Here is a 24905-nt window from a genome sequence, read left to right as displayed (position 1 = left end):
TGATCATGTCATTCCCTTTAGTTTCTTTTCTTGATAATTTTCTGTGCATGTGCACGCAAACAGAACGCATGCATGTGCATGTACGCTGGCCTCTGTGTAGGTGGTCAGGAAGCTTTTTGGATCTTTCCTCACCTTCCTCCTAGTCTAAAGCTTGGCTTTGCCCACACTGAGTGCTTGATCAAGGTATGAATGGTCTGTAATGGCAGAGCATTTCCAGTTGCATAGGCCAATGATGGTCATCATCAATGTCCTCCCAGGACAGGGCGGGCTCTTCATTCTTGGGTACCTGGGGCCTTGCACTTAACTGGATGGTCATTTCCAGATAAGGCCTCCCTAGCCATGTCCCCTCAATGTAAACTGTGAAGACTGAAGTTTTGGGAGGATCTATGAATCTGGTAGTCTATGAATGAAAATGATACGAGATTACCTCAGACCTAAAACTTTCATTTCAAAATGGCAGCATTTTTGCACCAGCCTGTGTGGCAAGATGTGACCCAGGTACACACAGTCCATGGCATAAGATGGACCACTCTCACACCAAAGCAAGAAGCCATTCCTGTGGAAGTACTCCCAGGGAGCTGGGGAAACCATCTTGTCGTCAGTGCCAAACAATTGCCAGTCTTAGTCATCCAGGATTTTGCACAAAACCAGGCTCACCAAGTTGTCCCAACTGCAGGTCAAGCAACATAGGCAACTAAGGGCAGGAGCAGGCATTTCACAGAGGAAGAAATACAAATCACCAATAATTCTGTATAAGCACAAGAATATTTGATATGTACAAATTAAAATAAAGAGATACCATTTGCCAGAAATCACACTGGGAAAGTTTTTTTTAATACTATTTAGTGTAGATGAAGAAGCAGGTAAACAGGTAGTATTATACACCGCTAACAGATGTGTACGATGGTTAACATTTCTGGAAAGCATGTTAGTAGTATTTATCAAAAGCCTTAAAATAAGATTTACCTTTAACTCAGCAACCTCACTTCTAGGAATGAGCCCAAAGGAAATAATCAGAGCTATTGAGGTATCTACCAAGAAGTGTCCTCACAATTTTATTTTTTAACGGTGCCAAATTAAAAACAACTTGCAACAAGAAAAGAGAAGATTACAAAATAATACTGTATGACCTCAGGATTATAAAGAGATGATTGTATGTATATAGATCTATGGATAAAAGAGTGAAAAGGGGCACCTGGGTGGCTCAGTCGTTAAGCCTCTGCCTTTGGCTCAGGATGTGATCCCGGATTCCTGGGATTGAGCCCCACATCAGGCTCCTCTGCTGGGAGCCTGCTTCTTCCTCTCCCACTCCCCTGCTGTGTTCCCTCTCTCGCTGGCTGTCTCTCTGTCAAATAAATAAATAAAATCTTAAAAAAAAAAAAGAGTGAAAAAAACCTACAAGAATGTTAACAGTGGTAATCTCTGAATTCTGGGATTATGGGTGATTTTTATTGTATTCTTTGTACTTTTTTCTATCTCTATAATGCACATGGATTTCTTTGGTAGTCAGCAACAGTGTTGTTAAAAACAAAAGGAAATGTACAGCATTCCAAGCACTAGCCCGGGGTTCTTTTATGATTTCATTACAATTCAGAAGCTACAACTAACCTTCTTGCTTAGTTTTCATGTCTGCTCAGTAGAGGAGTTGCGGTGTCAAGTGTTTAAAGTGCAGAACAGAGTTCTAGTGTACTTCCAGAGAACTACTTCCCATGAACTCACGAAGTCAGAGAAATCGAATAGTTTGCATAGATGTCTTCTTTGACCCACACTTCCCTATTTGGGAGCAGGCTAACAGCGTAGATGTTCCCTCGTAGACTCTGCCCTACACGGTCCTGCCCATCTGAGGTGCAGGGACTCTGAGCTGCTCATGGTTATCCTTGAATTGAGCGGTGTACTTAAGGGAGAGCCAGGAGAGTTGGTGGGAGCACATTGTTTGTGATGTTTCTCTCAAAGATGTGACATCAAATCCTCCCTGAAACCCTTCATGTTCTCACGGACCACATTAGATAAATCAATCTGGTCCTGTAAGTGATCTCTTTGCCCCAGTCACATTTTCCCACCAATGTTCCCCATAATGATATTTAAAGTCTCGGTCACTGTAATAAGTATATTACGTAAGACCTTGTAGGCATTTACCTAGAGCCAGAATACCTACAGGGGTAAACTTGAGAGAATTGGAGACAAGGTTTTCCCTCAATCACGTCACCAGAAGATGGATTATTTCACATTGCCTTCAAAGTAGAAAGCGGAGAATGAAGAATAAGCTCCCTTTAAGGAATCTAGTGAGTTCTCTCTGTAGGGAATATGGATGTTTCCTCACAGCCAACCCTGTAGAGAGAGACTATTGTAACGGTAAAGAAAGGCAATTCTTTTGACATGGAAATTGAGACATATTTTCTTGGTGAAATCCCTTGGTAACAAGCAAATGCCTTCTTGTGTCCGTGTCTGTCATGTTCAGCATCTTTAAATGAGCACAGTCAATCCCCTGAATGTGCAAGTTACCCCAGGAAGATGTAGTGAAATGGACACTCATACAATTCTGGGGGGAAGGAGCATGGTGGTTTTGGAATCCTTCTGGGTATGATCTTTCTAGTGGACAATTTGTCAATCTCTATAGAAAGCCTAAAACCACTCATACTATTTGCCACAGAAATACAGCTCTGAGAACTTTTTGTGAAAAAAAAATATATTTTTTAAATAGGCTCAACTCCCAGCATGGAGCCCAGTATGGGACTTGAACTCATGAGATCAATACCTGAGCTGAGATCAACAGTCAGACACTTAACCGACTGAGCCACCCAGGAGCCCCCAAATTAATTTTTTTAATATGCAAAAAGAATACATAAGAATGTTCACTGCAGTATTATTTACAAAAGTGAAAAACGAAAAAAAAAGTCCAGTAATTGGAACTAGTTAAATAAAGCACAGCATAATCAAACCATAGGATACTAAGAGGCCATTATTCATTATATACTTATTATGTACTTGAATAATATTTAAGGATACTAAGAAAGCCTCATGATATAAAGTGAAAAATTATGTACTATAAACCCAATGTGGATATATAGTGTGTACACACATGCAAACACACAACACACATATGTTTTATGTACATACACACAGAGAGAGAGAGTGAAAGAGAGATATTCTCCAGGTTTTCCAGCCTTATTAGATTGCCTTCTCTTCACATATCATGGTTCTACTCTCCATCTCGTATGACTGCAGGAAGTCCAGTCCTCTCTCCGGGTATTTCTGAGACTCTCCAGCAAGTGTTTACATATCCCACAATCTATGCTGGTCACCTGCTCTAGGACTCTTCCCCAATCACCCCTGGACATCTCATAATGGCTTTTCCAGCTGGCCGTCACTCTCTAATCTACCTTACCATGAAATGTTAAAACCTTCTTTCTATTACCCAAGGCACAGCTAACGTAAGGCTGCAATTTCAACAAACTTTGTGAAGTCTGGAGGATTACATAAAGGAATTACAGTGCAGAGAAAGAAAACTTAAAAGTGGAGATCGAATATCACTGCTTCTAAAGTTCCCTTGTAGAAGCCTGTCCAGGGGCTCCCTCTGAGCAGCCCCTCCCCTCAGCTCTCAGCCCACACAGTGGCGCTGGAGCTTCCCCACCCTCGTGGGTGGGGCTCTCCTCTGGTACTCTTGCCCCAACTTCTTTTTTTTAAATTTAATTTTTATTTTTTAAAAAAGATTTTATTTATCTATTTATTTGAGAGAGAGAGAGAGCCCGGAGGAGGAGCAGAGGGAGAGGGACAAGCAGACTCCACACTGAGTGCAGAGCCTGATGTGGGGCTCGATCCCACAACCCCAAGATCATGACATGAGCTGAAATCAAAAGTCAGTCACTTAACTGACTGACCAGCCAGGCACCCCTCCAACTTCTTATTTCTGACCATCAACAGAGGAAATGAGACATTGCAACCATTTGGACAGAGATACACCTGTCCCCAATAAAAAATGGCTTTTTGTGTATGGCGGGGTTTTTTTTTTTAGAGATTTTATTATTTGAGAGAGAGCACACAACGGGGTGGGGAGGGGCAGAGGGACAGGCAGACTCCCTGCTGAGTGGGGAGCCCAATGTGCGGCTCCATCCCAGGACTCTGAGATCATGAGCTGAGATGAAGTCAGACGCTTAACCGACTGAGCCCCATGCCCCATGGCTTTTTGTGTTATTAAACAGAAGCCTCAGCATCTCCATCTAAAACATCTGTATTTGGATTACTCCACTGGTTGAGGGTGTCCCCAAGAAGGGTCCCCAAGTTGCCACTTCTTTCGGATCCTCAAGAGCATAAAAATAGTTGTTACTCAAAGATGAAGTCCACCTTCCATCCTTAGAACATTCAAGAAAAAATTTTAGAAATTTGGAATGCAGTTTCAGGTGCATAATAACCACAAACAATAAACAAGTTCTCACTATGTAACAGGTACTACACTATTCACTAAGCATATATGAACTCATTAATCTTCCTGAGACTCCCCTATGGTGAGGGCTATCATTGATATCCCCATGTGGATGGGGAAATGAAGACAGAGGGCTGTTAACTAATTTGCCCAAAGTCACAAAGCCAGAAAGTGATGAAGCGAGGCTATAGCTAGGTAGTCTCATTCTAGAGATTTAGCCACCCTTAGCTACTGTATTTTATTGCCTCACAGGATGGGAGGAAGGGAAAAAATTGAAAGTAAAGGAGGAAAGAAAATGGTGACTTGATTTTTTTTTTTCAAATTGCCCAAAAGGAACTTTACTTTTAGAATTAGGAACTAGAATATATCTATATCATCTATATCTATATCTGTATCTGTATCTGTGTCCATGTCTGTCTCTCTGAATGTGTTGGGGAGAGAAACAAAAAGCCACTCTAGGCATCGCGTCTTCGTCTCCATGGTTCACACCGACCCCTCCTACTCAACCATGACAGTAGACATCTTTTCTCTAAGAAATGCTGCTCACTTCCATGAGTAGGCCCGCAGGGGCTATATTTATACTCTGTGACCTCATGCTTTGGCTTCAGTTGACTGAACTAGGAGACTACCTGACTCACATAAGGCCAGTACAATTTTCTTAAAGATTTCAAATTGGAATTGAGAGCCAGCCAGTCAATCTGGGATAGTCTCTTATACAGAAGACATATAGGGTCAGACGAAGTTAATCCCCAAATTTCAGTAGCTTTAGTTTATTTTTCCATAATATCACAGTTCAGTGTAGGAAGATGGAGATGGGGAAATGCTATGCTCTACAAATTTTGTCAAGTACACAGGCTCCTTCCATCTAGTGGCTCAACTATTCTCTAAGGCTGTAGTCAAAGGAAGAAGGAGAGGATCGAGGAGTGTGGAGTAGGTTTTTTAGTTGGTCAGGCCTGGAAATCACATGCATCCCTTCTGTCCACATTCTAAAGGTTGTAACTTATCAGTTGACCTCAGCTAACTGCAAAGAATACTGAGAAATGTAGTCCAGTCGTATGCCCAGAAAGAAGAGAAAATAGGTAGATGATCATCTAGTCAGTCTCTATCACGACATACAAGTTTTGAACTACAGAGTTCATTGTCTGTCAGCTATATGCATGAAAAAGCTAAAAAAACTGATTCGTAGGGAGATAAGAATGAAGCAAACGTTCATATGGAGGCAAAGATGACCTTGGGGGGGGGGGAGAGAATTGTATGGTTTCTGGCTTTCTACTTTGTGACACTCCTTTTTTTGTTCTGCTTTGTTCTGTTTTTGTACATACATAATTTTTGTAATAACAGTTTTATTGAGATATAATTCACATCCCATAAAATTAAGCCTTTTAAACTATACAATTGAGTGGTTTTTAGTATATTCAGAGTAGTGCAACCATCATCACTATCTAATTCCAGAGCATTTTTATCTACCGCAAAAGAAACTCCAGGGGCACCTGGCTGGCTCAGTTGGTGAAGCAGTCGACTTTTGATCTCAGGGTCATGGGTTCGAGCCCCATGTTGGGCATAGAGATTACTTAAAAATAAAATCTTTAAAAGAGAAAGAAGAAAGAAAGAGAAAGAAAGAAAGAAAGAAAGAAAGAAAGAAAGAAAGAAAAAAAGAAAGAAAGAAAGAAAATGAAACTCCAGGCCCATTAGCAGTCCCTCCATTTCCCACTCTGCCCAGCCCCTTAGCAACCATTACACTACTTTCTGTGTCTATGGATTTGCCTATCCTAGCCATTTAACATAAAGGGAATCATACAGTATGTGGCCTTTTGTGTCTAGCTTCCTTCACTTATTCAAGGTTCATCCATGTGGTAGTATGTATCAAACTTCATTTCTTTTTATGACTAAAATTCCATTGTATGGCTATATCTGTTTATCCATTCATCAGTTGGTGGGCATTCGAGTTGTTTTCACTATTTACCTATTATCAATAATGCTGCTGTGAACATTGGTGTACAAATTTTTGTGTGCACATACCTCTTCATAGACGTGGAATTGCTGGGTCATCTGGCAACAGCCCTGTGGATTAACATTTTGAGGAACTGACACTAGTTTTTTAAAATGTTGGCTGGCCCTTTAGTATCCTTCACATAATTACATGAATTATTTTTTTCTTTCTCTTCTTTAATCAACCTGAGTCAGTTTCAAGAGCATTATTTGTAACCTCAAGACCCTTAACAAAGTCACCTACTCCTGTTGCTTCTGGTTTAGACCTTCCTGATTCCTCGGTCCCCTTTTTTTTGGCTCTACTTTTGCCTGTCTTTTTGATAGTGCTTGAGTTTGGCTTTTTTTGGCTACAAGTATCAGGCACTCATTCCAGTTAGCTCAAGTATGTTAAGAAAAATACATGATAAGATAATGGGAGTTTTCAGAAACGCAGGATCAGGAACCATAATGGGCTGGCTTCAGAGAAACCAGTGCTAAAAGCTAGTTCTCAATGTGAGGTGGCAGTCCAGACCTCTCCCATAGAAATTCGTAAGTGTCCACAGCATTTCATCATTAGAAATAGAGTTCGGGGTGCCTGGGTGGCTCAGTCGTTTAGCATCTGCCTTCGGCCCAGTGCGTGATCCCAGGATCCTGGGATCGAGCCCTGCATCGGGCTCCCAGCTCCACTGGGAACCTGCTTCTTCCTTTCCCACTCTCCCTGCTTGTGTTCCCTCTCTCGCTGGCTGTCTCTCTCTCGCTGTCAAATAAATAAATAAAATCTTAAAAAAAAAAAAAGAAAGAAATATAGTTCAGCCATACTCCTTTCTGTCCTGCTACTAACTGGTAATGCCTCTCTTTGTTTTCATGCCACCTCTCTGAGAAAGGGACTCTGATTTGCCCAGCATCTCTTTTCATACCTGGCTACAGGTCAAGGGAATCTAGCCAATCTATGGATTGACTGGCCTTGAATCAGGTGTCCCCCGCTTGTCCAATCAGCTGTGAGAACAGAGAGCTGGATCACATGGTACAAAACAGGACTGTTGGAGCTAACTTTTTCTTTAGCAGGGACTAGGGGTTAGAAGAGTTTCCACTAGATGATACCGGTATAAGAGGGCATGGTGATTGATCTCTTTGCATGTGGTTTGATATTTTTAATGAAAATGGATCACTTCTTTTTCAATAAACTTCTGTCTTTGGTCTTAGCAATTCTGCCAGGATATAGTTTCTTGTGTCCAATCTCTAGCTTTATTCATTGTAATTAAGGGTAAGATGGGCCCGTGGTCCCATCCCAAAGCTGAAGTACCTCCCTGTGAAAGGAACTGAAGTAGACAGAGGTGATAGAGACATTCTGACCCCTTGAATGGTGTGAAGAGTAAAGGAGTAGAAAGGAGTCCCTGAGAAGACCCTGTTTCCTGTTCCCATTAGAGCTCCCCCCATTCTTTATCTTCCATCCTATTTCCTAAAACAGTATGGGCTACAGCCACAGCCACGGCTCAAAGAGTAGAGCAAGCTGTCTGCAATTGTCAGGTCTACTTTCAACATGTCACAGCTGGAACAGAACAGGAAGCTCCTTGAGCCAAACTTAAGCCTTGGGATGGGTAGAAAACTGGCCTTAAGTACCTTCTTTCTATAAGGACAGAACCCAGAGATAGAAGTTTATTTATAAAAGGAAAATTCAGGTTTTAGTATGTTAGAATGAGCAATAACTTTTGAAATGAAAACTTAAACTGTTATTAAAATAAGTACTTTCCAGAATATTAAATTTGAAGTGTACATATACATATTTTTTTCCTTAACAAAGCCAAAAATTTAAAAAAAAACACCTTTCAGTTTTAGAGAATCTTCCATCTGGAAAGATATACTGATTCCTAAAGAGGGTAGGCCCATAGTCTGCCCTAATTTTATTTCTTGTTCCTCGTCTGTTGTTGTTGTTTTTTTTTTAAATATGCTTCCTGTAGTTAATATCAAGTATGGATTTTCCAGATTGTCTGGACATACTCCAAAAGAAATATCTCACCCATATCTTTAAGGGAAAAGGCATTTAGTATCCACATGCCTAAAAGCTAAAGTAGCTTGAGGGTAGGGATGGGGGCAGTGATGGAAGACAGAGGAGGCAGGGTTTCATTTTTTACTAGCAAACTTTTGACCAGACTTTCTGGACCTCAGCATTTTAGGAATTTGAGTTGGCCAAGTCGGTTGTGAAAGGTCATATGCAGCAGGAATTGGAAAAAGAAAAGATTATTTGCATGAGTTTTGCACTACCTAACTGGATATGCGCTGTTCCATAACTGGGCACAACACAAACATATTTGTTTATTTTAAGGCTGTCTGCTGACCTGCATTGTGAGTTTGCTCGGCGGGCCAGCGTGGCACAGAGACACAGAGTCGAGAGCCCAGATCTGGGGCCTCTGAAGGAGAGTCCTGGTATCATCACTTGAAGGGTTTTCTCAACGCTGGCTGGCTATCGTCAGAACAGTCCTTAGGGAGGCTGGCTCTTGGTAGTTTAAGGAGTCTTGTTGATGTAGCAATCAGGTTGCCCTTTTAGAGTACTTGTATGTTCCTAAGTATATTCCAAAGAGGCTGAATTCCCATTCACAATATGGATGAAAATGTGACAAGGTGAGGCTCAAGGTCTTCCTGAAGTGATGCTGCAGATTTTAGAACAGAGAAGAGAGGTGCAGAGTACGGACAGAGAGGTCAAGAGGATGAACTTGGGAGCCAGACTGCATGGGTTGGAATCCTAGCACTTCTTCTCCTAGCCCTGCTGTCTTGGGTAAGTTACTTAACCTCTCTACGCCTTGATTTCCCAATCTGTAATATAGGGATTAAGTAGCCCCTACATCAGAAGCATCATAATGAGTATTAAATGAGTTAACATTTTAAAGGTGATTAGGGCATTGTGTAACAGGTAGTAAGCACTATCCATGTTTGTTAAGTAGAAGAAGTAAAATACACTGATGGCTGGTGAAGCTAGTGTTGATTGGCTCCAGGACTCTGTATTTTCAGATGAGAAAAGGCTGCGTGCTAGAAAAACCCAAATAAGAACACATCTAAATACACCGCATTGTGGTTGTAGTATGAAACATCATACCAACCAATTTTAAAACAAGGTATATCTATATATACTGCTGTAGAATAATCCTTAAGATATATTGTCAAGGGACAGAGAAGTCCTCATACAACATATGTAGGAAGAATTATGAGATCCAGCACTTATTGAGGATTTTCTATGCATCAGGCATTTTTTTAAAAAGCTTTGTATATATAGGCACGCCTGGGTGGTGCAGTCGGTTAAGTGTTCGACTCCTGGTTTTGGCCTAGGTCGTGATCTCAGGGTTGTGAGTAGAGCCCCACATTGGGCTCTGTGCTCAGCACGGTGTCTGCTTCAGACTTTTCTCCCTCTCCCTCTGCCCCTCCTTCCTGTGCACATACTCTCTCTCTAAAATAGATAATAAATAAATCTTAAAAAAAAAAAAAAGCTTTGTATATATTAATTCATCTTATCTCCATACAAGGAAGGTACTGGCTTTTTCCCCATTGTGGAGATTATGAGATAACTGAGTCTCAGCAAGGTTATGTAATTTGTCTAAGGTCACCCAGCTGGCAAGTAGATGAGCTGGGATTTGAATTCAGATGGTCTTGTTCCAGTGTCCATTTACTAATCACTATGGTAAAGTACTCTTCCAATAGCATAGGCACACAACTAAAACTATATACATATAAACACATATGAAAAGCAAAATAAAACAAAGTCTGGAAGAATAGACACTAACCATTAACCCCTAAAGAGAGAAGTAGGATTGGCTGGGGTCAGATGGAGGCAGATGCTTAAGGAGAAGGGGGACTTAAAACTTTTTATTACATATATTTGTATTTTATTTGAATTATATTGTGTAATACAAATGTGAATTCATATACTGTCTCTGGAAGTAAAAAATAATTGTTACCTAACAAACAATTATGCACCCCAATGTTTTTAGCAGCAATGTCCACAATAGCCAAACTATGGAAAGAGCCCAAATGTCCATCGACAGATGAATGGATAAAGAAGATGTGGTGTGTATATATACCGAATGGAATATTAGGTAGCCATCAAAAATGAAATCTTGCCATTTGCAATGATGTGGATGGAACTAGAAGATATTATGGTAAGCGAAATAAGTCAATCAGAGAAAGACAATTGTGATATGATCTCACTCACAAGTGTAATTTAAGAAACAAAACAGAGGATCATAGGGGAAGAGAGGAAAAAATAAAACAAGATGAAATCAGAGAAGGAGACAAACCATAGAGACTCTTTTTTTTTTTTTTTTAAAGATTTTATTTTTATTTATTTGACAGAGATAGAGACAGCCAGCGAGAGAGGGAACACAAGCAGGGGGAGTGGGAGAGGAAGAAGCAGGCTCATAGCAGAGGAGCCTGATGTGGGGCTCGATCCCAGAACGCCAGGACCACGCCCTGAGCCGAAGGCAGACGCTTAACCGCCGTGCCACCCAGGCGCCCCAAACCATAGAGACTCTTAAGATCATAGGAAACAAACTGGGGGTTGCTGGAGGGGAGTGGAGTGATGGGATGGGGTAACTGGGTGATAGACATTAAGGAGGGCATGTGATGTAATGAGCACTGGGTATTATATAAGACTGATGAATCACTGACCTCGACCTCAGGAACCAATAATACATTATATGTTAATTAAATTTAAATTAAAAAATTAATTTAAAAAATCAAACAATTACGAAGGCCTTACTCTATACCAGGCAGTGTTCTTAGTGCTTGAGAAATATTGAATGACTTAATTCTCTTAAAAATCTCCATTTTGCAGATGAGGAAAGCTAGGAGCTTATCACACAGTTGGTAAGAGGCCAAGCTGGGATTTGAATCCACAGAGTCTGGCTGCAGATTCTGTACTCTCAGTCACTCTACCATATATGTATAAATGTGTGAGTTGAGCCCTGAACCAATGGTCCTCACACATCTTCAAGTGCTTGACCAGGCTACCACCCACTCTATGTCATGGGGAACACCTTTAGTCAGGCGGTCAGTGGTATAAGCTCTGTAATCACACAAACAGGGACTTGGATTCCAACTCCACTAGTTACTAGTTTTGTGACCCTGGGCAAATTATTTTACAGTTTTGATCTCAGGATCTTCAACTGCAAAATGGAGTGAATAATCGTCACTGTCATATGGTTGTTATGAGGATCAAAAAATATTAGCACATGCAAAGTACTTAGCCCAGAATCTGGCACACAACAGGAAATAACTCCATGTTAATTATTGCCATTATGATTACTAGTTTCTTATCTTGGTACTCCTTTCCAGGGAGGCTTTTTCTCCCATCTTTACTTGGGACACAAAGGCACATACCGTTGACCCAACACTTGTACTATAAGGAATTTACCCATTGATGTGCTTGCAAAAAGTACACCCAGGTATATGCATAAAGATGTTTGCTGAGGTGTTGTCTGTCCAAGCCATCAACCGGAACCACCTAAACATTCATCATTAGGAAACGGATCAAATACATTTTGAGATATCTAAATAAGGAACAATACTTGGGGACCCTAGGTAGGCCCAGTAAATGGCAGCCTTCCTCCCTGCTCTAGTTCTGAATGAATTGAAAAATAAACCAAAGGACTGTCAGATGAAGGCCTAACTAACCCCGATAAAAGACAAAGTTGGATGTGGTACCATACGCGAGCTGACATTAAATGAGAGAGACATTTCTACCAATGAAACGTAGACGCGCGCGGCCGCTCACCCAGTCCTGTCTGCTTCTACCGCAGCAGAAGGCACACTCCCCACAGGCGACTCAGGGTGAAGCAGAAAGGGCAGAGCTGAACCCAGCATGTCTAGGTTGTTCTCCCAAGCTTGTTAGTCAGATAAGTCACTCTGTCCTCAGGGAGTAGAGGTAAAGGGGCAGAAAGGGGGCAGGAATTACATTAATTGAGTGCCTTTCATAGGAAGGCACATTCTCTTTTAACAAAGACTCTGCAGACATTAAAAGAAGGGAGTATATCTGCAGATCACATGTGGAAAGATTTCTAAGGTAGCATTAAGCAAAATCCAGAATAAGTATAGTAAGACCGCTTTCATGTAAAATTTCTTAAGGACATAGATAAATATGTAGTACCGAGAATAAACAAAAAAATAGCAATAGTGGTTATAGTTCGGGGGAGAGACTCAGGCAGAATGGGAAGCTTTTATTCTTCCTTTTACACCTTTTTAAAATTGTTTTTATTTTCTTCCCACATATTCACAACTTTTATGATTATTATTTTTAATGCTGTTGGGGTTGTCTGGACTGTGGGATTCATGACTGTTATTGCTTTCATCTGTATCCTGCCCTGCAAAAATAAGTTATAATGCATGTTATTTTAAAAAATAAAAACAAGGCGGCATAAAAAAAAAAGTGCCTTCTAGCTTCAGGAGTCCTAATGAGCTATAATCAGAGAGACGCCAGACTAGTCAAAATTGGAAGAAAGAGCTGTAATCACAGGGAAAAAAAAACCTCTCTCCACCACTTGAAGTGTCCCAGAAAAAGCAGCAGTAATGACAACAGGCCGACTTCAGGAAAAGCAGAGACACGAGGCGCTGGGGCAGGGCCTGCAGGGGCCGGCATGGGCAAGACCGTGGAATGATGTCAGAGGACAAAAACCGCCGTGAGGACCCAGGGACCCCAAGGAAGAGAGAGACAAAAGCTGCCACACAGGGTCTGGGGATCCCAAGAAAGAGACCGAAGGGGCTGAAGTGTAAAAGAAACCAGAAGGCGCTTAAGAGGAAATTCTGCAGTGATTCTGACTCACGGTCTGACGGTCCTCAGGACTTGAGTGGCCTTGGAGAAACCTGGTCGGGGTTGTATGACCAAGGCACCGTGCTGGAGAAACACGATGGACAGTCGCGTTTCTCCCTGCAGCCTCAGGTAATCAGAATGAGGTCAGTGTGACAGACCCACAGCCAGACAATGTAGGGGCCTCAGTCAAGGAGCTCATCTCTCCTCCGGCCTGCCAGAGCTCTGGCGGAGAGGAGCATCGTTACAGGAGAGCGTGCATGTGGCCTCATGACTTGTCACAGTCCGCTGTCGCTAGACCAGGCCCCGTGAGAGAATTCCAAAGACCTGATTTTCATGGGGATGAAACACAGTAATTCATGCTGCAATCCTGCCCAAATCCCTGAACAGAGACGTGAAGACCCAGATTCCTTGAGGCAGCTTTGAATTACCACTGCCCCACGTCCCAACTGGAGTTTGAAGTGAGCATCGCTGCCCACGTGAAGCCATGTCTCACTGTTCTCTGGCAGTGAAGTGCTCAAGAAGAAAGAGGTTTCTTCAACTTCCTTTGGCGCTCACAAAACGAAAGCAACCGTTACATAATAAAGCCTGTAAAAGGCTCCATGGGTTAAGAAGTCCCCGATGTTTTTCCTGCCTTCGGTCATTTTCTTTGTTTAAAAGTATTCAGAAACAGTGAAAGTTCATGAAGAAAAAACATCTCCAGCAGGAAAATGAGTGAGAGAGTTAGTCAGCAGCAAGGCTCACTCACAGAGCCATGAGGCTGTAACTTAATCTTGACAACATAGTCTTTCCTGGAAGAGATTCGAGTAGCGATTTATCATTTTATAATTTGTGGTTTAAATTTGAGCCATAAACCAAGCAGATGTATTGGTTTGAGGCACTTCTGACTCCTTTTAAAGCCCCAGGAGGCAGGAAGATAGCTTCAAACTTGAGGCCCGAGGCTCTTGGGGTTTCACCAAGAGAGCACAAAGGACAAGGTTTCTGTATTCACTCTCTTTCCTTAGGAAATGTATGGAATGCACGCCTTTGTTTGCTTTAGACGTGGAGGGGGGGGAAAAGCAGACTTTGATAGCTTTGGAGCCATGAGCTGGCCCCCTCATATCTCTGGAGGGGTGGGTTTTCATATGTTCCAGGGTCCCCTGGGAAATGAGAAGCTGGAAGCCGAGAGGGGGAAATGGGTGGAGAAAGGGGAAGCAAAGGGGAAGGGAGGAGTGCTGGAGATAACTGTGCTGACTTCACAGTTTTCCACTGGGGCCTGCCCTGCCTACCTCTGTTGACATCAAAGCTCTTTGCGCCTGCTCAGTCTGCCCTGCCGGCCGCCACTGGGAAAGAAGGAATTGGCTATGAGCCCTAGAACAAAATTGAGAACAAAATTTCTGCAATTAACTTTGCCTTAAAAAGGGGGGGGGGATTTCAGCTCTGGGTGGCAGCTCTGGGGTTCCAAGCATCCACCAGGGACAAAGGGCAGCTTTTAGAGACATGTCTCCAGAAACTCGAGCAGCTTCCCAAGGTGTCTCACAGGTTCCACAGCAGTGTTGGCTGTCTGTGGGCCCATGGGTGTGGCTTTCACAATCATGTTGGGGCGCCTGGATTTGGGAAGACTTGCCTCCTGTCCTCGGAGCAAGGTAGCACATCAGATTTTTGCTGGCAGCTGAGCTCCCACGTCCGTTGCCATTCTCTCTCCTCCCTGCTCCCCATGCTGGGATTTCCTTGTTTTCCTTCCCCCCTCTCTTTTCCCTGCAGTCCTCTCGCCTGTTCCCCGGAAGGAAGCAGAGGAAATAAGATGACCATCCTGTCTGCTGTCACTGATGACTTCCCATTCTAAGCCCAGGACGGAAAGCACTGCAGCACCCTCACCGGGCAGACAAAGTCACCACGGATTCCGCGTGTTAAAACCAAGTTCTAGAGCACAGCTCTAAGGATGTATACATGTGTATGATATTTCACGAATCTCTCCTCCACCAGCCCCAGACCGTATTGGGAGTGTTGGCTTTAACCCTCTTCTACTATTCAATGTGAATTTAAAGATGAACCTGGGTTCGAAGTGGAGGCCTTGGAAGTCCAGCTCCAACAGCAAACCTGAGCATTAAGAGCAGTTCAGAAGGTTCTATAACTGGTTACAGATCAAAGGATGCCAGTGCTCTTCCTCTTCTAACTTTATCACTGCTGGCCCAGGGTCCTGGCTCGAGAAAGTTCTTAGAGGAGTCTTGGCCTAGGCCTTTCTGGAACACGGCCATACTGCAGGCTGTCTGTGCCTGCTGTGTCCAGCTTTGTACTTGGACGGAAGGGCATATTGAAGAAGAACACATGATTCTTGTCCTTAAGGAAAATAATAGAAAGGTCACATTTTAGATAGGAAATGGGTGAATGAGATGGTCCAAACCGTCTGTTTCAAAACCAGGGATTTTGAAATTGGGAAATGAAAGCTTAGACCAAGTTAGTTAAGAGACTTACCTAAGGTAAGGTTTCATTGGTTAATGCCACAAACAAGAATTAGAATCAGAGTCAAGGTTTGCAGCAAATGCACCCTGTATATCCAAACCCAAATGTCAGGGTCACTTAAAACCAGCTTACTACAACAGATGGACTGAGGTTCTTACACAGTTAAGGTAGCTGACAGGGAAACCTGCCTTTGGTTTTCGAGATTCAAAGTTAACTCTACCCACCTTCCACTCGGTTCTGGGGTTTCAACCAAGTACTGTCAACACATTTGAAATTGATTCAAAATGCTTTTCGGAGAACCATCTCAGTTCAGCTTTGCAGGCACTCTTGGGGCCCCTTCCAAAGAAGAAACAGACCGGCATTCTCTCTGGGCTAGACCCAAGTCAGGCTCTGCCTGCCTGGGAATGTGTTGTCTCTGTCTTTGACAGTCTGATGGCTAAAGCTCCAGGCTCCCGCTCTTCAGTCAACACAACCAAATATCTGCAGTGTTGGCTCAATCTTCAGCTCCCACAGAGTTGAGACAATTCTTTTTTTAAAGAGGCATTAGGATATATTAAGCTTCTCTTCCCCGAATTCTCTTCCTGAGACTTCCATCATCACCCCTTTGCTACTATTTACTAAGTATCTAATATGACCTAGGTACTAGAGAAAACAAGACAGACTTGGTCCATATCCTCATGGGATTTTTAAGTGCCACAGGTAATCACTGTAAAACCAAATTCGGTTGCAAAATAAAATATGATGGACAGCCCACAGCCTTCTGTCTCCTTAATCCTGCATCCACCCCACCTGACAAAATGAGAGATCTAATATTCACGTTCTTCAGAGTCCTCTTGGCTCACTTCCCAGCTGCGGTCAAATTCTCTGCATGCTTATTCCTCCTTTTCTGGATTACTTGTGGAATTGCCAGGAGGGCAGAGACACGAAGAATGCAGGCAGTGAGAAAAAAAAAAAAAGCATCTGCAAACAATCGACTGAAACCAGTTGTAGTTGGACAGAGTCAGGGTTCTCAGTTGCAAGCAACAGAAACCAACTCTGCCTGATCTAAGCAGAAAAGGAATTTGTTGAAAGGCTATCGAGTAACTCACGGAATCACAGAGAAGGCTGGAGAAACAGGCTCAGAAAACATAGGGCCCAGGAACTGAGGATCACACCCCAGGTCCCAGGCCCAATGACAGCACAGAAAGGGAGAGATGTGGACACCACAGCAGCTGCTGACTAGTGCTTCCCCTCCAGCTCGCACTGCTACCACCTTCCTTCCTGGACACGGGACGTCACCATGGACACTGCTGCCCTGGGAGCCTGGATATTTTCATTGCCCCAGAAAGGATTCCCCCCTGTCCCTGTTCATTGGTACCAGTAACAACTTCAACAACAACTTCTTTCTTTTTTTTTTTTTTTTTTTAATATTTTATTTATTTATTCGACAGAGATAGAGAGACAGCCAGCGAGAGAGGGAACACAAGCAGGGGGAATGGGAGAGGAAGAAGCAGGCTCATAGCGGAGGAGCCTGGTGTGGGGCTCGATCCCAGAACGCCGGGATCACGCCCTGAGCCGAAGGCAGACGCTTAACCGCTGCGCCACCCAGGCGCCCCTCAACAACTTCTTTCTTTCTTTCTTTCTTTCTTTCTTTCTTTCTTTCTTTCTCTTCTTCTTCTTCTTCTTCTTCTTCTTCTTCCTCTTCTTCTTCTTCCTCCTCCTCCTCCTCCTTCTTCTTTTTAAGATTTTATTTATTTATTTGAGAGAGAGCAAGTGTGCATGAGCAATGGAGGGAGGGGGGAAGCAGACTCCCTGGTGAGCAGGGAGCCCACCACAGGGCCGGATATTAGGACCCTGGGATCATGACCTGAGCCGAAGGCAGATGCTTAACCAACTGAGCCACCCAGATGCCCCGGTGCCAGGTAACTTCTGATTCCATCTGAAGCAGGTGCACCTGATTGGACAAGTTCCGCTGTGTGTCCATGTCCAAAGGAGACTACAGAAGAAAGAATCTGACCTTTTGGTCTCTTTCTTAGGGTACTAAAATTCATGAGGTGATAAGTGTCCTAAGCTTGGGAGAGGAGTTCAGATGCTGGGTAGCCAAAAATGACCCAAACTAATCCCCCTTCCTCTAATTCCAACTGAAGATCAACATTGCTGGCCTATCAGAGAGCTGGAAATGAGTCCAGTATACACATTCTAGCACTAAGGGCAGTATCCATTGACCTGAGAAGCAAGCCCTTTAGAAAGCAAAGCCAGCACAACCAGCTGACCTCCTCTCAAGGAAGGAAGGAAAGACTTCTCCCTGGCTGTCCCCCTTCCTCCCCAGCCTCCAATGGGCAGAGGGGAGAGAGCTGTGGGGAGGCTTCCTGATGGCTCAAGCAGCCCCTTCACCTGTACCTGGATTAGCTCTGCCCGCTCTGGCCATCCTTTTTGGGCCAACAGGAAGGAAATCGAAGCTGCCACCATCTAAAAACAAAAGACCAAGGCCTAGGTCAGAGAGTTTTACCTTTGGCTTTGACCTCTCATCCCAGACCTGCTACTTAGTCTTTCGATAATCTACGGATCTTGACATACGGTGATTCATCTTGGTTTTTTCACTGTTAGCCACCAAGCACAGGGACTGGTGCATCTGAGATGGGGCCGTGGGTAGGGAGAGGGGACATGTGTGCTAATCAGCAAGCCCTCAAAGTCCCAGGCCACAGTTTCCTCTCCCTGATGTTGTGCAGCCCCAGGGAAGGGGGGGGGGTTAATCTATGGTTTATTTTTTGTTTGCTTTAGTCTCCCACCTATTTAGGGAGTTGGTTTAAAAAAAAGAAAGAAAAGGAAAGAAAAAAGAAGACCCAAATAAAACCAAAAAAGGAAACTCTTTTTTGAGTCATCTATTTGTTCTCTGCCTTTAAAGAGTGGCAAACTCATCCCCAAATGCAGCACTCATTAAAGGATGGTACATGTGGTCAGGCAGGGTCTCAAGCCATTCCCAGGATCCTACCCTGGGGTGGGCCCTTGGTGACACACTGTTTTCCTTTATCCTTTTCCTGTGGATGTGGCTGGGAAGTACCTTCTAGGCAGGGTGGATAATTCCAACAGTCTGATTCTAGTTCTCAGGGAGCAAGGTCGCGCGGGAAGTGGAATGTAGCTCTTCCCAGCCATCTTTCCTCTACCCCTTACCACAAGCCTCGTTCCTACAGCATCCCCACCTTTTCCTTAAGGCTGTCAGAAGCTGCTGGGGAAGCCACACGTAAAGGCTTCATGAAAGCTCTGGGCAGTTGAAAACTTCTCAGTGCCCCTTTCTTAATCAGATCCCTGGAAACGAATACATTTAGACTCTATTAGCTTAGCTCCTTATAAAAATGCCTTCACTGAGCCAAGGTTCATTAGTATAGTCCCAAATGTCTTACAAAGGAAACATAAGAGATAGGAAAAAAAAAACCCCGCATTTTTTGTATCTTCTGAAAACTCAAGTGAAGATGTTATCCATTATGTTTCTCAGAGTCCTGCCTTTTAAAGATCTGATAAATTTCACTTAGCTTTTAGCATGAGGAAAGCCATTACGTTTCCTCATGAGCTGATATTGCTTCCTTTTTTTCAGACAATAAGAGTGATGTAACCAATTTTGTTTCCCTTTTTGCTTTGACTGTCAGGGAGCCCAGACTTAAATTTAATATCCACTTACAAAATTATCTTATCTTGGGTTCCTGTCTTCCTTTTCCTCTGTGTGGTTTCTCATCTCCCTTTTTATCTTTCCTTTAATTGCCTCACTTTTTTGTACATTTAATTTCAGCTACATCAGAGTTTAAAAAGAGGCAAAGTATAACAAACAGCAAAGCCAACCAACAAATCAGTAACATGATCAAAGTCACCCAGAACTTGATCTCAATTTTCTGGTGTCCCCAGGCTAGTTAAAGAGACTAACTCATAGGCTAGAACACATACAACTATTACAATAATATGTTCAAGTACTAAATTAGAAGAATAAAGGTTGTAAGGGTTGAGGAGACAGATCAGTGAAGATTGGAGCAGCCAAGGAAGGCTTCTTGAAGGAGGCAGTACTTATTGTAAGCTTTGAAGGCTTGGATCACTTCGTTGGACCTGCTGTATGGTTGGGTTGAACTAAAGGAGGCTTTGGGACAAGTGCCTGGGACTTTGTCTGGTTGGCTCCTTCCTGGGGGGGGGGGGCACTCCCTGAACTTCTCTGAGTGGCCAGTGGACTGCTTTCTAGGGAGTAACTATGTGAAGGTGATAGGATCAGTTCTCAGCAAAATGGTGAAACGGGTGGCACTGGTCGGGTGCCACTGGCGTTTTAGAAGGGACAGTCCTCCACTGGAACTATTCCGCCTACTGCAGTTATGTTCGCACCCTGATTCACACCCACTACACGCCAGTAGCAATCCCCAGTCACTGGGACGGCCCCATGTGCCTGCATACTTTCCCGACGCCTCCTAGAGGGCAGTAACCACCCAGGCGAGACCTACCACTCCCTCAAATGCCCAAGCTTCTCCTCTTTGGCCTGCCATCCTCAACAAGGATTTCCAGATTTGCGAACAAAATGGAGAACTCCCAGTTAAATTTGATTTTCAGATAAACAACAAATAATTTTTTAGTGTAAGTATGTCCCCCATATTGCATTATCTGTCACTTAAACTGAACTTCAAATTTAACTCAAGGTCCTTATTTTATCTGGTAGCCCTCCTCACAACCTGTCCCCAGCACATACAAACCTGCCTGCCGGAAATTCTAACTGGGTTGATCACTGCTCTGCGTGAACTGTCCCCTACTTCTTCCCTGTGAGACCCATCTATTCTGCATTTCAGTTCCTCACGTTCATTTTCTGTTCGAAGTCTCAGTGTGATGGTAGATACGTTTAATCAGATGAACAGATTCTTAATACAGAGACTAGTTTCCCAACTAGATAGCATCTTTAAAAAAAATTACACGAACATTTGTATTAAATGAAAAGAAGCTATGGGGCAAAGATATATTTGGAATCAGTTATGGTATACACATAATTCAAAATTACATTCAATATTTTTTATAACCAGATGCCATCTTACCTTAATGTGGTTAAAGTACACACCAGAGTCCAGAAGGCCCTCAAACTGAATGGTGGTGGGGAGGACAGACAGGGAGATAAGAACCACTCTTAGGGCTTAAGGTAGATGCCACGAGACCCTAAAATTTCAATGATTCCCAAGTTTGCCTGCACCATGGAGACCTTTCAACATGACTGATGCCTGGTCCTACCCTCAGAGACTCTGGGTGAATTATTCTGGGGTGGAGCTTGGGCATAGGGATTTTTTAAGCCCCCTCCCACTCCCCAGGGTGGTTATAATATGTAGCCAAGGTTGAGAATCACTCATCTACTTTCTGAGAAGAAAGAAAAAGGAGAAAGCAAGGTAGGGCACGAGAGGGACAGAGAGAGAATGAGACCCTGGTTTCAGGTGCACAGGTTGGCATTGGTCATTAAGGGGATTTGGAAGAGTCCAGAGGCAAACACATTCCACTCAAGCTGGGGGAAAAAAACGTTCAAGAAAGTAATATACTCCGAATGTGTTCCATTTTGAGCAAAACAGATGTTAAAAAAGAACTTTTGAAGAACCCAGAGGGTGTTCCATTTTGTGCCAGACACTGTCCTTAGAGATGCCCCAGTTTACAAAAAAGAAAAAAAAAAATCCCCTAGAGAGAGTCCCACTTTCCTTTACTGCCCAGTGACTTAACCGATGCCAGCATCAGGTTGCGAGCCCAGGCTGCTCACACGCGTGGCCTTGCTGGTGTTGGCCAAGGAGCAAGCTTCTGATGTCACCATGGGCACCTCCAACAGAGAGGCTCCCCTCCGGGCTCTGGTGGGCTGCGAGCCCAGGGTGTCCCTGTGCTCCCATACACACCGGCCTCGCCTCTGACAAGTAGGTCAGCATCGACACGGCTCCAGCCTCCACCCAGAAGTGTTTGCCGCTAGCAGGAAGCTGCTTCTGCAGAATTAAAAACCATCAGAGTTGATCAAAGGAAGTGCAGGGTAGGCTGGCGGGCGGGCCAGATCCTAATCTCTGCTCGCTGGCCTCACACATCACTGCACATGAGTCACCCCGCTGAGCTCAGCGGACATGCTGTTTGGATTAGGCTTTTACAGGCGAGGTTTGCCAAGCTCGCCTTTGCCTTTGCCGGCTCGGCTCGCTGCACAGAACAGCAGAGAGGTGACGAAGGAAGGTGGGGATGTGGGTTAGATGTGGTTGCTCAGGTGCCAGGGAGGAGCCAGTTGGCTCCCCAGGTACACATGATTGTGGCACCAGGGAGCGGCTGTGAATCCCCAGCCCACCTTCTCGGCTCCGCCTGCTGAACCCCATCATGAGCACGGAGCCCACACTGGGCCCACACATCCTTCCTCTCTTGCCAACTCTCCAATTAAGATGTACTATTACAGGACACACATTTTGCCTTCACTCAATCATTTGCCTCTCAACGAGCAGGAATTCCTTTGCTCAAAAGCAGGCAACACTTCACCACTCAGGCATCTTGCTCAAAAGCAGTGGAGTCCAGCAAAAAAGGGAGGGAAGTCAGAATATAAAAATTCCTAAATTAAGAGCCAACCCATAAAAGCAGGGCTTCCCCTAGTGCCTGGCTGGTGTGACATCACCGTGAATTACTCAATGAAAATGGTGTCAGAGTAGCAGCTCGATTATATGTGGAAAAGTTCCCCAAGAAACAGGACTCTGCAGAAAATAAGTAGGGGTAGAAAAATCCCACCCTGCACTTAGGACTTTAAAAGCTGCCTCCAGAAGGGCCGATTTCCCTGGGCAGAGAGCAGGGTGGGATTCTCTTCTGAGCAGCACCTGGCAAGGTCTCGGTGCTCAGGAGTTGCAGTAGATAGAACCCAGTGGTTTGCTTTGCTTCCTTCTGTGGAAGACCAAAATCCTTTGTTTCAGACTCTGCCAAGTTTTGCTTCTGTGCATGGTAACTTGGGAAGAGGCAGGCCCCGTTATTTTGGAAGCCAAGGATTTTTGGCTTGTGGTCTCTGCCGGGATTCTCTTTAGAGTATTTTAGACTCTCATTTATTAAAGGCATCTAAATGGAGGTGACAGTCCTTGACACTTTCAAAATAAACGTTGCCACCAGTCCCGACACCACTGTTGACTTGAAACCACAAGTTTTCCAACTGCCCATGCATTGCTCAATTGGCTGTAATTTAAAAAACATTTCTTGATCCTGGCTTCAGGTTTCTTCTTATCTATCTTTAAGTCTCAGGGTGATCGTATTTGCTCATGAAACCTGTCTTTCCTTTCCTCCTTTATCATCTTCACTTGACAGTTTTCCACTGTACTGGGAAGGTACCACCCTGGATAGCCTCCCCGTTTAATTAAAGTGTGGCACAGCAGTATCGTATAGTGGTCAGGGTCTGGCCAGCAGGAAAGCCTGCGTGGGAGCCCTGGCTCTGCCACCAACTAGCAGTGTGGCCTTGGAGCAATTTTCTTAACCCTTCCTGACCTCCATTTTCTCATTTGTAAAATAGGGACAGGTGAGGTGACTCATTGGTGAGGACTGATGAGCTAATGCCACTTAGTAAAGTCCCTGGCACCAAGTAAACACATAGTCAATGTATTATTGTTTATATTGCAATAATTACTCTGCAACCAGCATTATAGAGCTAATGATGGTAAACTTAATGGGAATCGATAGCTTACAATCTTTCCTTCTGCAATTCTCAATGCCCAGAGCGCTAACATTTGCTTTAATCAAAAGTATTTGCCTGACGGTGCCTGTGCATTATTTGTTTTAAAAAAAGACCATAAGAGAGGGGGGAAGGATCATTTTAAGTGATTAAAATGTACTTACCCTTGGGGGTTCCTTCTAGAACTGGAAGAAGAAGTCTTCTCACTCTTCAGGGTTTGCTATGGATGCGGGCCACGGGGTGCAGATTCACTTCCTAGTGGAGTCTGTTAGTAGAGGATGCCCTGGGTAGGAATTTCACATGGTTCAATGTATCAAAAAAGCACACCTATCAAGCTTGTACTGGTTCTCTGGGTAGCAGGGGATGATGGTAACAATTGAAGGTCTTTGCTTTTAGAAAGTCACAGTGACAGGTAGTGTTTCTGGTGCACAGGAAGGCACAGTCTACAGGTGGAGGCTGAGAACGGGGGATTGGGGCTGCTCTGCATAACAAAAGTAAAGCCATGTCTTTATTTAGTTGGGTAGAATGTGTTACCTTTAGGAAGGCAGCCTCCTTAACATGGATTTAGACTGAGACTGATGGTTTGTCTTTGGGGTGTGTGTGTGTGTGTGTGTGTGTGTGTGTGGTCTAAGAGTTACTCGCAGGAGATCTGAAGACCACAGAAAGAATGAGGAGGGGTATCTTTGTGTTGGCAGAGGGACCCAGAAGAGAATAAGAACTGGGCAAATGAAGGTTACCATGGATTATTCTGGGAATCATCTAACTACCTGGCATGATCCTTAATGGAATAACTCAGACTTTGAGAAATATAGTGTTGTGGGTTATTTGTATCTTACAGATGATCATATCTGGGGTAGAGGGTAAGGGTTGGGTGGACCTTGCTGGGTCAGAATATCATGAAAGGAAGGGTTGCCTTAAAATGTAAGCCCTGTGATAGCTTCTATTATTTTCTGTTGCGTTCACTGTTCTATTCCCAGCACCTAGAACAGCGTCTGGGACATAGTAGGTACTCAGTAAATGTTCGCTGAGTGAATTTCCTGGCTTACAGAGGAGATGAAGAAAAAGAGGGTGGGCTTTGGACTGGTGAGCAGTGCTAGGAAATGGGGGATGATGAAGGGATCTTGTGAAGGTTTTTTCCTTCTTCCACTGGGCTCTGGGAACAATCATATTCACCTTTTTTTGCTTTGTACTTATCCCCAAACTTACAATGAAGTGGTTTATACATGTGTGTGTAAGACAACAAAGGCAAGTGTCCTTTGCAAGTGGCCCTGCATTGTCCCTTGAATTGTTTTCTGTTGCTGGTGTAACAAATTACCACAAACTTAGTGGCTTAAAAACACCATAGATTTATCATCTTACCCATCTGGAGGTCAGAAGACCTAAAACCAAGGTGTTGGCAGGGCTGTGTTCCTTTGGGAGACTCAAGGCTAGAATCTGTTTTCTTACCCCTTTCGGCTCCTAAAGACTGCCTGCATTCCTTGGCCCCTTCCTCAGATCCCTCTTGCTTCTGCTTCCCTCACTATCTCTCCTTCTCTGACTCTTACTCTCCTGCCTCCCTCTTTCCCTTATAAGGACCCTTGTGATTACACCGTGTTCCCCAGGATAATCTCCCCATCTCAAGGTCCTTAACTTAATCACATCTG

The 24905-nt window shown here is 43.8% G+C and overlaps 1 long non-coding RNA gene across 8 annotated transcripts in view; it reads right to left on the bottom strand.

Annotated features, from left to right (window-relative positions):
* The window catches only part of LOC103671545, a 52595-nt gene that overhangs the window by 6011 nt on the left and 21679 nt on the right, over positions 1–24905 (bottom strand). For 3 of the 8 annotated variants that reach the window (XR_005832826.1, XR_005832824.1, XR_005832822.1), the window contains 4 exons: positions 23427–23545; positions 20654–21568; positions 18800–18905; positions 18036–18068 (listed from right to left, as the gene is read on the bottom strand). This is a non-coding gene — a long non-coding RNA (uncharacterized LOC103671545). Of the gene's footprint in view, positions 1–17999; positions 18069–18799; positions 18906–20551; positions 21569–23426; positions 23546–24905 lie in introns of those variants that run through there. The other 5 variants (XR_005832823.1, XR_005832825.1, XR_005832827.1 and 2 more) reach the window with 5 other exon arrangements.

The sequence above is a fragment of the Ursus maritimus genome, unplaced genomic scaffold (genome assembly GCF_017311325.1).
Source record: "Ursus maritimus isolate PB19 unplaced genomic scaffold, ASM1731132v1 scaffold_6, whole genome shotgun sequence".
Lineage (NCBI taxonomy): Eukaryota > Metazoa > Chordata > Mammalia > Carnivora > Ursidae > Ursus > Ursus maritimus.
This window is presented reverse-complemented; position numbering and strand designations above follow the sequence as displayed.